This window comes from Biomphalaria glabrata, chromosome 4 (assembly GCF_947242115.1).
Source record: "Biomphalaria glabrata chromosome 4, xgBioGlab47.1, whole genome shotgun sequence".
Classification (NCBI taxonomy): Eukaryota; Metazoa; Mollusca; class Gastropoda; family Planorbidae; genus Biomphalaria; species Biomphalaria glabrata.
In genome coordinates, this window is record NC_074714.1 from 10,972,740 (window position 1) to 10,985,590 (window position 12,851).

Here is a 12,851-nt window from a genome sequence, read left to right on the forward strand (position 1 = left end):
ATGGAAATAATTTCTAATTTACTCGAATCCGGTTAATCGGACCACATCGGCACGCTTTCAGTCATGAGATAGAGAGGAACGTAATATAAGCGCTGTAAAAATCATCACATATTTAAAGATGACTTGCAGAGTCACCCACAAAGTCAAACTCATTAGCAAAGTTTTTTACAAAGTTATAGAAAAAGTCAAAGCCATTTTATTATGAAATATTTGCCTAGCAACATTCTATAGACTAGTTTATTTTCATTTTTTTCTCCAGAGACGGTAATAATAAAAGGTTAAGTCTATCAAAGTTCTGACAAGCTACAAATGTTAAGGTCACAACAATTTTCTTGAGTGTTTAGATTTCACATAGAGTGTCCATAGTCTCTTTATGTTCCTAAACTGTTCTGCATCGGCTCTTTCTCATCCCAGTAGTCTATCCCTTGCCTCTTTCTGTGTCTCTTCCTGTGTCTCTTTCTCTGTCTCTTTCTCTGTCTTTTTCTCTGTCTCTTCCTGTGTCTCTTTCTCTGTCTCTTTCTCTGTCTTTTTCTCTGTCTCTTCCTGTGTCTCTTTCTCTGTCTCACTCTCATTTCTTTCCCTCTCCTATTGTTTCTACTTCTTTCAGTTTGTCTCTGTGTTTTTTTTTCCTGCTTGTCTTTCTGATCTGTGTATGTCCTTGTGTCTGTCCGAGTGTCTCACTTTGCGCCCATCTGCAATCCATCTAACTCCACACAACATGGATTCCATCAAAATTTATAGTTCTTAGTAAAATAAATGTTTCTTACTTTTTTTTCTAAACCTCCTCTCTCCCCCCCCCCCCCCCTTTTCCAGTATTTTCATTCCTGTAACTCAATGTTATCTTAACCTTACCTTCCCCTCCCATTCTTCCTATCCCACCTTATCCTTGACCAGTTCCAGGTCTGGCTATCAAGTCAAATGGTCTGCTCAGAGAGAACGTGTAACTTCTCCAATCAAATGTTAGCTAACGGCTTGTCTCTCTTTCATCTCCTCCACCCCGTTCCTTTAACCCATCTCTCTTTCTCTCTCTCTCTCTCTTTCTCTCTCTCTCTCTCTCTCTCTCTCTTCGATTCCGGATTTCTGCTTTATCTTGGCCCAGAACCTCTGTATACTTAAAACGCCTATGTCTATTTATGGCCATTCCTTAGACTTCTGTTAATAAAGTTCTTCCATTTTTTGGAAAAGGAAGGGGGTTCGTATTTATGTAGACATATGAAATAAATCAAGCGTGACATGTTTCCAAACATCTCCTCCCCCCCCCCCCCCCGCCCTTATTTTCTTCTCACAGCAGTGTCAGCGTTAAAGCGTCATGCCCCTTGGTTTAAAAACATATGTTTGGGTTCAGGCTCCACTGAGCCTCATCTCCAAGAGATGGGAAGGGACAGAATGTCCAACAATCAAATGAAAGTAAGGAAATAAAAAGAAGAAACGGAACCAGCGAAACTAAACAATGCAAAGGATGAAACTAATATCGATGTCTGTTCCAAACTTTTCATTTTTAAGAGTGTATTTAAAAAAAGTCAACGAACAAATCAATACAGCGAAGTTTTCTAAAACGTCACCTGCTAAGCAGCTACTTTATTATTTTGTGCATCGTGTAAGTGGCACAGTGGCGTCGTCAGTAGAGTGAAAGGGTGAAGATATGCGTCTGAGGGCGGTTCTCCTTGTTAATAGACATTCGCAACGACACATAAAACTAGCGTTGACTTTTCATTGTTCTACTTGACTTTGTTGAGTTGTGCTTCTTTTGTGTGCAACATTGTCATTATTGATGGTGTTATTATTGATGGTGTTGTATAATTTATGGTATTATTATTAAGGGTGTTATTATTGATGGTGTTTTTACTGAGGGTTTTATTATTGATGGTGTATATTATTGAGGGTGTTATTATTAAGGGTGTAGTTATTGAGGGTGTTATTATTGAGAGTGTAGTTTTTGAGGTTGTTATTATTGAGGGTGTAGTTATTGAGGGTGCTTTTATTGATGGTGTTATTATTGATGTCGTTATTAATTTTGATAACCCATAAATTGTGCTACCCATATTCAACCTTCTGCTACCGGAAATACAGTAAGACTCAGATATTGTGTGCATCTAAACATTTTGACCCAACTCTAACAATATCCTAGCTTGTGACGTCCCTTAAGTCCTGGGAGGCACACATTGGCCCCTTCCCCCACTCAGAAGTTCTTTATCCGCCCTTGCATGTGACTAAGATTGTGAATGCCTTTCTTACTATTGTCTCACTGGGTGACTGAATACTAATTTCATGCGACTGTATTGCCGAGTCTCTGCATCGCTGCTGTGCTAACTACAAATAAAATATAAAATGCACATCACTATTACATTTGGAGCAATAAAATCTTGCTTGGCATTGGTAGATTACGATGCGGACATTCTATTAATAGATCTCATTCACATTCTCTAAATTAAAAAAAAATCTCCTTTACCTTTTTTTCACAGACCTATAAATATGTCAAGACAAGTCCTATGCTATAAACAGCAACATTTTTGGCTATTCAGAGCGAGAAGTGAAACATTATTTATTACATGTCACCCATACAAATAAAAATAAAGAAACTAAATCCACATGTCTACATCTAAATCTGAATTCTATATTTAACAAGTAAAAGGACTAACCTAAAAAAAATACAATTTGATTTTTTTGGAAAATGTTTGATTCACGACACATTCTGAAGATTTTCATAGACGATTTCATCAAAGCTCAGGCAACATAGATCATTAACTGTGGTGGTTTAGAAGTGGATAGCTTGGATGCTATTTATCAGGGTCAACCCGAGACCAATCGTCATAGAAGGCCAATAGCTAGTTGCCACGTTACAATTCTGCAACGGTTTATTGGTCTCCACTTCCCACAGGTTGTGACGTTGCAGGTCAGTGTTTAGGCCTATTATAACGGATGGTCTCGGACAGACTGCTCTTTTAACATATACGAGGGATTCAATAGTCAGTCAGTGACAGATCAATTCCAGACTCTGTAGATAGTCTTATTAAATATTAGTAATTATAATAAGATGATCAAAATCTAGTAATTTATATAAGATAATGACAACCTAGTAGTTAACATTATAAGATAATCCCAAATAAGCTATTGAGATTAACAAATTAAAATTATGCTAAAAAAAAATTCTCTTGTCCCATTGGTTGCCGTGTGTCACGTGTCATGCAGACACGGCTGTGAAATAGTTCGTCCTTCTTCACTTCATAAATGCCAATCCTAAAGCTGTCATAAGCTGGGGGGGGGGGGGGGGGGTCTGGGGAGGGGGCTGTTCAAAGAGCCCTTAAAATACACACTGCATTACAAACTGCGTTACACACTGCGTTACACACTGCGTTACACACTGCGTTACACACTGCGTTACAGTCACTGTGCGTTGTTGTTTTTCTATAGAATGTTTCAATCTAGACAGAAAAACTCAAGATACGACAAGAAATTGTTCAACGTGACTGACATGACGCAAAGAACGCAAGGGCATTAGTTTCAGTACATTTTAACGCTGGCAACGCTTCTCAGCCTCAATGTGGCGTCCGGGTGGAGTCGAGGCATCGCAAAACAGAACCCTCGATGGGGTGCACAAAGAACAAGTTCATTTGCATTGACGGCGATGGAAGAGAACCCCAACGTTCCCGAACGGGCCGTTTTTATGGCGGACACCATCAGGGCTGATGAAGCACAGAGAAGTAATACAAGGGAGTTTACCTGGTATGTTAGGACTTTGGCTTGGCCTCTAAGCCGAGCGTCTCTGGATACGAGCCATTGGTAAAAGGGAAGTAACAAATTTAAATCTGCTTGGAACCCTTCCTGACAGTACAGTTGTTCAGATAAGACGATGGATGGGAACTTCCGTGGCTCTAGAGATTACAATTAACGTACTTAAAGAATGGCAGAAGACAGAATGGAATCGATCAACAGAGCGCATGAAGTGTAGTCTAAAGGGTGAACGGTCTGCGAAAAAGGCAACTAGTGATTTGACGAGTTAATTCTCGCTTTTTTTTTTTTGGTTGTAGTAGCAGAGTTTGAAATCAAAGCTTCAAACTAAGTAACGAGATGTTGTAGGTACAACAGAGAAAGTTCGCGATAGAGTCTCCTAACGCTATTTCAAGAATGCTCAATCAGGCTGTGAGGCAGTTTACTTGCGAAGACCTTCTTGCAATGAACAGTACAAGAAAAAAAAATTAGAGGCAGACTACGGAACCGCGAAGACCTCAACGAATCTTACACTTAAAAGAGACACCTGGAATGGCAGGAATTAGAATGGAATATAGGAAGTCGGTTCTCAGTGCCCCAGCAGACTTAAGGTGACGCGAAGGTGAAGGTTATATGTTAAGGAATGCTATGTGGTGTGAAAATGGAACACAAACCCGCTTTGATGTCTGTCAACTTTGACAAGTGGTAAATCCGCATTCCTACAAGGTAGATATGTTTGTATCAGTAAATCTAGAGTAATGTGAACAATTAATAGAAGAACTTTATGTGAGTTAAAAATAGAAAGTTGCATATTTGACTTATTAGCTTTTAGGATAAATAGGCATATTGACTACATATAGGCAGAATTGACTTCAATCACCACATGGCCATTGCTACCTAACCACATACTTTCATATATTCACCACGTGACCATTGCTACCTAGCCACATGCTTTCATATATTCACCACGTGACCATTGCTACCCAGCCACATACTTTCATATATTCACCACGTGACCATTGCTATCTAAACACATACTTTCATATAGTTTATTGTTTTTTTTTCTTCAAACCTAATTTATATAACATAAAACAGCGTGTTCATGGCGGGTCTCCAAATAAAAAGTAGAAAGTAAAATTCCCCTTTCAGACCTTGCGATCTAAGGGGCAGATGATGTCTGTTTCTATAGCCAACGGTTAACGAGCAGGGTGTCATGTGGCCAGCACAACGACCAACCGCCTTTGCTTTCCTCATTAGGGTTGGGTGGACTCAGGGGTGTTCTAAAAATACCGAAATTCAAAATTTCTTTTTCACAAAGATTCGAACCCAGGACCCCAGGTTCAGAAGCCGAGCGCTTAGCCACTCAGCCACCGAGCACCCGCTTATCCAAATAAAAAGTCGGTGGTAATTGTTGGTAAATATAAAAATTCTACTAGGTTATTATTGTCCTTTTTGTTGTTGTTTTTGTGCTTGCCCATTCGGTTTAAAGAGATGCTCTAAGTCAATCCACACAGTCCCATGTCACATGTCATACTCGCCATCTCACTGCTGTCTCACCATTTTGACATTCTCGACCTCGTACTGGCTTCGTCCAACAGACGAATACCGTCTGGATGTATCCAAGATTTCTTTGGTTCATTTTGACGTTTATGACAAGGGCATTCACTGCTGGTATAATGCGCAGAAGTGTATTTACGTATAACCTACTCTATGTTACGCCACATTATATTTTTATATAATATATAATTATATTATTGTGACAATTGGCTATTACTCAGTCAGAGAGTTAAAAATGAATACATTATTTCACATGATTACGCAGTCCCAGTTGCGATCTGTAGGTTGTGTGGTATGCGCTTTTAACTATATTCTCGATGGTCCCGGGTTCGAACACTGATCCCAAAGAAAAGCCCTTATTGAAGACAGGCGAAGAAGATGAAAAGAAAGCTTAAATAGACCACGGGAGGACAATGGTCTTGTCTGCACGAAATGTGGAAAAATATGCCAGTCGCAATCGGGTTTGCGTAGTCATGTGAAACACTGCACTCATCCTTAATCTTCGGAATCGAAAGCTCTACGATTATTATCATTATTATTATTATTATTATTATTATTATTATTAGTTTAAAGACTTCCGTAGCTGCTTAAAGAAATTCGCAGTTTCAGCCATAAGAATGCTCAGCTTTTAGGTTTACAGAATCTTCAGCTTTTAGGTTTACAGAATGTTCAGTTTGTAGGTTTACAGAATGTTCAGCTTGTAGGTTTGCAGAATGTTCAGCTTGTAGGTTTACAGAATGTTCAGCTTGTAGGTTTACAGAATGTTCAGCTTGTAGGTTTACAGAATGTTCAGCTTGTAGGTTTACAGAATCTTCAGCTTTTAGGTTTACAGAATGTTCAGTTTGTAGGTTTACAGAATGTTCAGCTTGTAGGTTTACAGAATCTTCAGCTTTTAGGTTTACAGAATGTTCAGTTTGTAGGTTTACAGAATGTTCAGTTTGTAGGTTTACAGAATGTTCAGCTTGTAGATTTACAGAATGTTCAGTTTGTAGGTTTACAGAATGTTCAGTTTGTAGGTTTACAAAATGTTCAGCTTGTAGGTTTACAGAATGTTCAGCTAGTAGGTTTACAGAATGTTCAGCTTTAAGGTTTACAGAATGTTCAGCTTGTAGGTTTACAGAATGTTCAGTTTGTACGTTTACAGAATGTTCAGCTTGTAGGTTTGCAGAATGTTCAGCGTGTAGGTTTACAGAATGTTCAGCTTGTAGGTTTACAGAATGTTCAGCTTGTAGGTTTGCAGAATGTTCAGCTTGTAGGTTTGCAGAATGTTCAGCTTGTAGGTTTACAGAATGTTCAGCTTGTAGGTTTACAGAATGTTCAGCTTTTAGGTTTACAGAATGTTCAGCTTGTAGGTTTGCAGAATGTTCAGCTTGTAGGTTTGCAGAATGTTCAGCTTGTAGGTTTACAGAATGTTCAGCTTGTAGGTTTACAGAATGTTCAGCTTGTAGGTTTACAGAATGTTCAGCTTGTAGGTTTACAGAATGTTCAGCTTGTAGGTTTATAGAATATTCCGCTTGTAGGTTTACAGAATGTTCAGCTTGTAGGTTTACAGAATATTCCGCTTGTAGGTTTACAGAATGTTCAGCTTGTACGTTTACAGAATGTTCAGCTTGTAGGTTTATAGAATATTCCGCTTGTAGGTTTACAGAATGTTCAGCTTGTAGGTTTATAGAATGTTCAGCTTGTAGGTTTGCAGAATGTTCAGCTTGTAGGTTTACAGAATGTTCAGCTTGTAGGTTTACAGAATATTCAGCTTTTAGGTTTACAGAATGTTCAGCTTGTAGGTTTGCAGAATGTTCAGCTTGTAGGTTTGCAGAATGTTCAGCTTGTAGGTTTACAGAATGTTCAGCTTGTAGGTTTACAGAATGTTCAGATTGTAGGTTTACAGAATGTTCAGCTTGTAGGTTTACAGAATGTTCAGCTTGTAGGTTTATAGAATATTCCGCTTGTAGGTTTACAGAATGTTCAGCTTGTAGGTTTACAGAATATTCCGCTTGTAGGTTTACAGAATGTTCAGCTTGTACGTTTACAGAATGTTCAGCTTGTAGGTTTATAGAATATTCCGCTTGTAGGTTTACAGAATGTTCAGCTTGTAGGTTTATAGAATATTCCGCTTGTAGGTTTACAGAATGTTCAGCTTGTAGGTTTACAGAATGTTCAGTTTGTAGGTTTACAGAATGTTCAGCTTTTAGGTTTACAGAAAGTTCAGCTTGTAGGTTTACAGAATGTTCAGTTTGTAGGTTTACAGAATGTTCAGCTTTTAGGTTTACAGAATGTTCAGCTTGTAGGTTTACAGAATGTTCAGCTTGTAGGTTTACAGAATGTTCAGCTTGTAGGTTTACAGAATGTTCAGCTTGTACGTTTACAGAATGTTCAGCTTGTAGGTTTACAGAATGTTCCGCTTGTAGGTTTGCAGAATGTTCAGCTTTTAGGTTTACAGAATGTTCAGTTTGTAGGTTTACAGAATGTTCAGTTTGTAGGTTTACAGAATGTTCAGCTTGTAGGTTTGCAGAATGTTCAGCTTGTAGGTTTACAGAATGTTAAGTTTGTAGGTTTACAGAATGTTCAGTTTGTAGGTTTACAGAATGTTCAGCTTGTAGGTTTGCAGAATGTTCAGCTTGTAGGTTTACAGAATGTTCAGCTTGTAGGTTTACAGAATCTTCAGCTTTTAGGTTTACAGAATGTTCAGTTTGTAGGTTTACAGAATGTTCAGTTTGTAGGTTTACAGAATGTTCAGCTTGTAGGTTTGCAGAATGTTCAGCTTTTAGGTTTGCAGAATGTTCAACTTGTAGGTTTACAGAATGTTCAGCTAGTAGGTTTACAGAATGTTCAGCTTGTAGGTTTACAGAATGTTCAGCTAGTAGGTTTACAGAATGTTCAGCTTGTAGGTTTACAGAATGTTCAGCTTGTAGGTTTACAGAATGTTCAGTTTGTACGTTTACAGAATGTTCAGCTTGTAGGTTTGCAGAATGTTCAGCTTGTAGGTTTACAGAATGTTCAGCTTGTAGGTTTACAGAATGTTCAGCTTGTAGGTTTGCAGAATGTTCAGCTTGTAGGTTTGCAGAATGTTCAGCTTGTAGGTTTACAGAATGTTCAGCTTTTAGGTTTACAGAATATTCAGCTTGTAGGTTTGCAGAATGTTCAGCTTGTAGGTTTGCAGAATGTTCAGCTTGTAGGTTTACAGAATGTTCAGCTTGTAGGTTTACAGAATGTTCAGCTTGTAGGTTTACAGAATGTTCAGCTTGTAGGTTTACAGAATGTTCAGCTTGTAGGTTTATAGAATATTCCGCTTGTAGGTTTACAGAATGTTCAGCTTGTAGGTTTACAGAATATTCCGCTTGTAGGTTTACAGAATGTTCAGCTTGTACGATTACAGAATGTTCAGCTTGTAGGTTTATAGAATATTCCGCTTGTAGGTTTACAGAATGTTCAGCTTGTAGGTTTATAGAATATTCCGCTTGTAGGTTTGCAGAATGTTCAGCTTGTAGGTTTGCAGAATGTTCAGCTTGTAGGTTTACAGAATATTCAGCTTTTAGGTTTACAGAATGTTCAGCTTGTAGGTTTGCAGAATGTTCAGCTTGTAGGTTTGCAGAATGTTCAGCTTGTAGGTTTACAGAATGTTCAGCTTGTAGGTTTACAGAATGTTCAGCTTGTAGGTTTACAGAATGTTCAGCTTGTAGGTTTACAGAATGTTCAGCTTGTAGGTTTATAGAATATTCCGCTTGTAGGTTTACAGAATGTTCAGCTTGTAGGTTTACAGAATATTCCGCTTGTAGGTTTACAGAATGTTCAGCTTGTACGTTTACAGAATGTTCAGCTTGTAGGTTTATAGAATATTCCGCATGTAGGTTTACAGAATGTTCAGCTTGTAGGTTTATAGAATATTCCGCTTGTAGGTTTACAGAATGTTCAGCTTGTAGGTTTACAGAATGTTCAGTTTGTAGGTTTACAGAATGTTCAGCTTTTAGGTTTACAGAATGTTCAGCTTGTAGGTTTACAGAATGTTCAGTTTGTAGGTTTACAGAATGTTCAGCTTTTAGGTTTACAGAATGTTCAGCTTGTAGGTTTACAGAATGTTCAGCTTGTAGGTTTACAGAATGTTCAGCTTGTAGGTTTACAGAATGTTCAGCTTGTACGTTTACAGAATGTTCAGCTTGTAGGTTTACAGAATGTTCCGCTTGTAGGTTTGCAGAATGTTCAGCTTGTAGGTTTACAGAATGTTCAGCTTGTAGGTTTACAGAATGTTCAGCTTGTAGGTTTGCAGAATGTTCAGCTTGTAGGTTTGCAGAATGTTCAGCTTGTAGGTTTACAGAATGCTCAGCTTGTAGGTTTACAGAATGTTCCGCTTGTAGATTTACAGAATATTCCGCTTGTAGGTTTACAGAATGTTCAGCTTGTAGGTTTGCAGAATGTTCAGCTTGTAGGTTTACAGAATGTTTAGCTTGTAGGTTTGCAGAATGTTCAGCTTGTAGGTTTACAGAATGTTTAGCTTGTAGGTTTGCAGAATGTTCAGCTTGTAGGTTTGCAGAATGTTCAGCTTGTAGATTTACAGAATGTTCAGCTTGTAGATTTACAGAATATTCCGCTTGTAGGTTTACAGAATGTTCAGCTTGTAGGTTTGCAGAATGTTTAGCTTGTAGGTTTACAGTATGTTTAGCTTGTAGGTTTGCAGAATGTTCAACCTGTAGATTTGCAGAATGTTTAGCTTGTAGGTTTGCAGAATGTTTAGCTTGTAGGTTTGCAGAATGTTTAGCTTGTAGGTATACTGAATGTTCAGTTTTTAGGCTTATGAAACGCTAAGCTCAGTTACTCTGAATTATTGCTAAATGTTTTATTTATTATCTTTAAAAAATATTTTTTAGTCGAGAATGGAAGAAGTGCAAGTAAATATTAGTTCAAAAAGTCAATCAATTAGTTGACACTCCAAACATAGAATGTTAACTGTATAACAGTAAACATGGCTCTATATATACTATAGTCTGCTCTGATTTCAAGAACCTGATAAGTTTGTTTTTTTAAATAAATATTCAAATGATTGTGTCCTGATGCTGTTCTGTTATGATGTTCTGTTGTTATAATGTTATGTTATTATGTTCTGTTGTGGTATTCTGTTATGATGTTCTGTTATGATGTTCTGTTATGATGTTCTGTTATGATGTTCTGTTATGATGTTCTGTTATGGATGTCCTGTTATGATGTTCTGTGAGGATGTAACGTGAAGATCTGTGATGATGATTTATCAAGATCTAAGGTGATGATCTTTGTTGACATTCCGTTTTGATGTTCTGTTGCACTCTGTGATGATGATCCATGCTTTTGATTCTCTGCTGTCTATTGAACCAATAAGACGTTTACAAATTGAAAACGTCTCTTTTAAAAAGTTCACTCTTTTATTAATTGACGTCTAAGTTTTGTTCGATCTGCTATCACATGATAAGGACTTTGGCGCGAAAAGTTTTTTGTTTCAAAAAAAGGGAAAATTTTGCTTAGAGAAGGTGACGTGATGATTAAAAACAAGACTTCAGATTTCGAAGTGTAATGAAAGTAAACACAGAAGACTTTTGGCAGCTTTACAGAGAGGGTCGGCTTTTAGTTTCTGAAGTAGATATCTAGATAGTATGACATTTGACAGTGCCCTTCACTATGTATTAAACTTCTTGTTTGACATCAGCGTCAAATACATTTACAGTGTTGGCCTTTTGCTTGTGTTGTTTCGGTATTTGAGTGTTAGACTAACTTGCTCAAGGCACTGCGCGGAGGCGCCAAACAAGCACAAGTAAGATGGCGCTCTCAGATTTGACCTTGACCAAGTAGAACAACTGTGTCACCTAATCATCTCTGGTAATCAATTAAGTTTGAGACAAATTGGGCTGTGAAGACAGGCCACGTGACATGTTATTGCCTTTTCTTAAGGGGTCAATGTCTTGGTACAAACGATATGAACTGCCAACTATGCAGATTTCAGTGACGTCTGCTATCTTTGATGATTCTTTTTATTCCGTGCATGCTGTGATGATTGATACATTTTTCTTTCAGATATCTAGATTTATTAATTTCTTCTTTGAACTTTGGTCTCAATTATTTATTTAGCCCCCCCCCCCCCCCAAAATAAATTCGCAATTTTATTATATTTTTATCTACTGATATATTTTAAAGACAAAAGTGTTCGTAATCATTTGAAGCTATATTTGTGGCGCTAACTAACTGTGTTGTTGTTTTTTTTCAACTGTGTATTGTATTATATTATTTTATTCTAGTAATAATTAGATGACAAGCTTCGCAGCTTGATAAAACGTTCTTGAAGTAATAAAAAAAAGGACAGAAGCGTAATACTGAATAATCCGTTCTAACTTCTTCAGCAGCGACACCCGTCTGACTTCAACATCAGTAAGAACAAATTCCAACTAGTTACTAAAAATATATGCATAGCGGAATACTTCACTCTGTTTATAGCTAACAGTACAATACAAACAATAAAATACATACAGAACAATACAAACAGTACAATACATACAGTACAATACATACAGTACAATACAAACAGTACAGTACAAACAGTAAAATACAAACAGTACAATAGGAACAGTACAATACAAACAGAGCAATAGAAATAGTACAATAGAAACAGTAAAAAACTAAAAGCTTCAAAGCATCAACAATAATGATCAGACTTGACAAGCAGAAATGATTTTTTTAACAAGTTAAATCTGAGTCTTTTCTCCAGATCATTCTAGATCTAGATTATGTACCTAACAAATGCAATACATGAGACAAGAATGCTCAGTAGCGTAGCTATAATGCTCCACAAATCAGTTGGAATGGCCAGTTGCTTAATGTCTCCCACTTCACGTACCTTCTGGGCAGCACAGTGTACAACTTTGTGTCACTGTCTAGAGTCTAGAGAGATAGAGAATTGTCTGGATTAGGCCAACACTAGAGTATGACGGAATAGGTCATTTCGTGTAACTACATCTTTCTCGTTGTCTCTTCTTTTTGTCTCTCTGTTTCTCACATGGTCTCTCTCTCTCTCTCTCTCTCCATCTTTTTCTCTGTCCCTCTGTTTCTTACTTAGTCTCTCTCTCTCTCTCTCTCTCTCTTTCTCTGGTTTCTTTCTTTCTTTTTGTCTATCTCCGTCTCTTGTTGTATTTCTATTTGTCTGACTATTTTTTTTTGTTTCTGTCTCTCTTGGCCTCTCTCTTTCTCAGTCTCTCTCCCCCCCCCCTTTTCTCTCTCTCTTTGTCTATATGTTTTTTTTTTCTCTCTCACTCTTTGGCCAGTCGTAATTAATAGTTCATGAAATTAATCAGCGTTCATGGAGTCATTGAGTTTTAAACTAAATTAATCAAGAGTGTTGTCCCTTGTACCACGTGGTTTGATCCGAGGTAGATCTAATTGTTGTAGAGACCTCGATCAAACAAATCCATTTACAACAATCATTTGTTTTGCAGCCCTAGAGTCACGTGGGATTTGGTTAATACGTCATAGCAGGGAAGCCATTCGAGCTGCTAGTTTTGACTAGAAGTAAACATTTCTTTCATGTTTCTTTTTGTTTTGACACAGTGCTGTACACACTTTTATTTTAATAT

At 37.5% G+C, this 12,851-nt stretch overlaps 1 protein-coding gene across 1 annotated transcript in view; it reads left to right on the top strand.

The window, feature by feature from the left end:
- LOC106054127 (uncharacterized) overlaps window positions 1–12,851 on the top strand; it is a 426,772-nt gene that overhangs the window by 29,476 nt on the left and 384,445 nt on the right. The gene's annotated exons all lie outside the window — the stretch shown is intronic.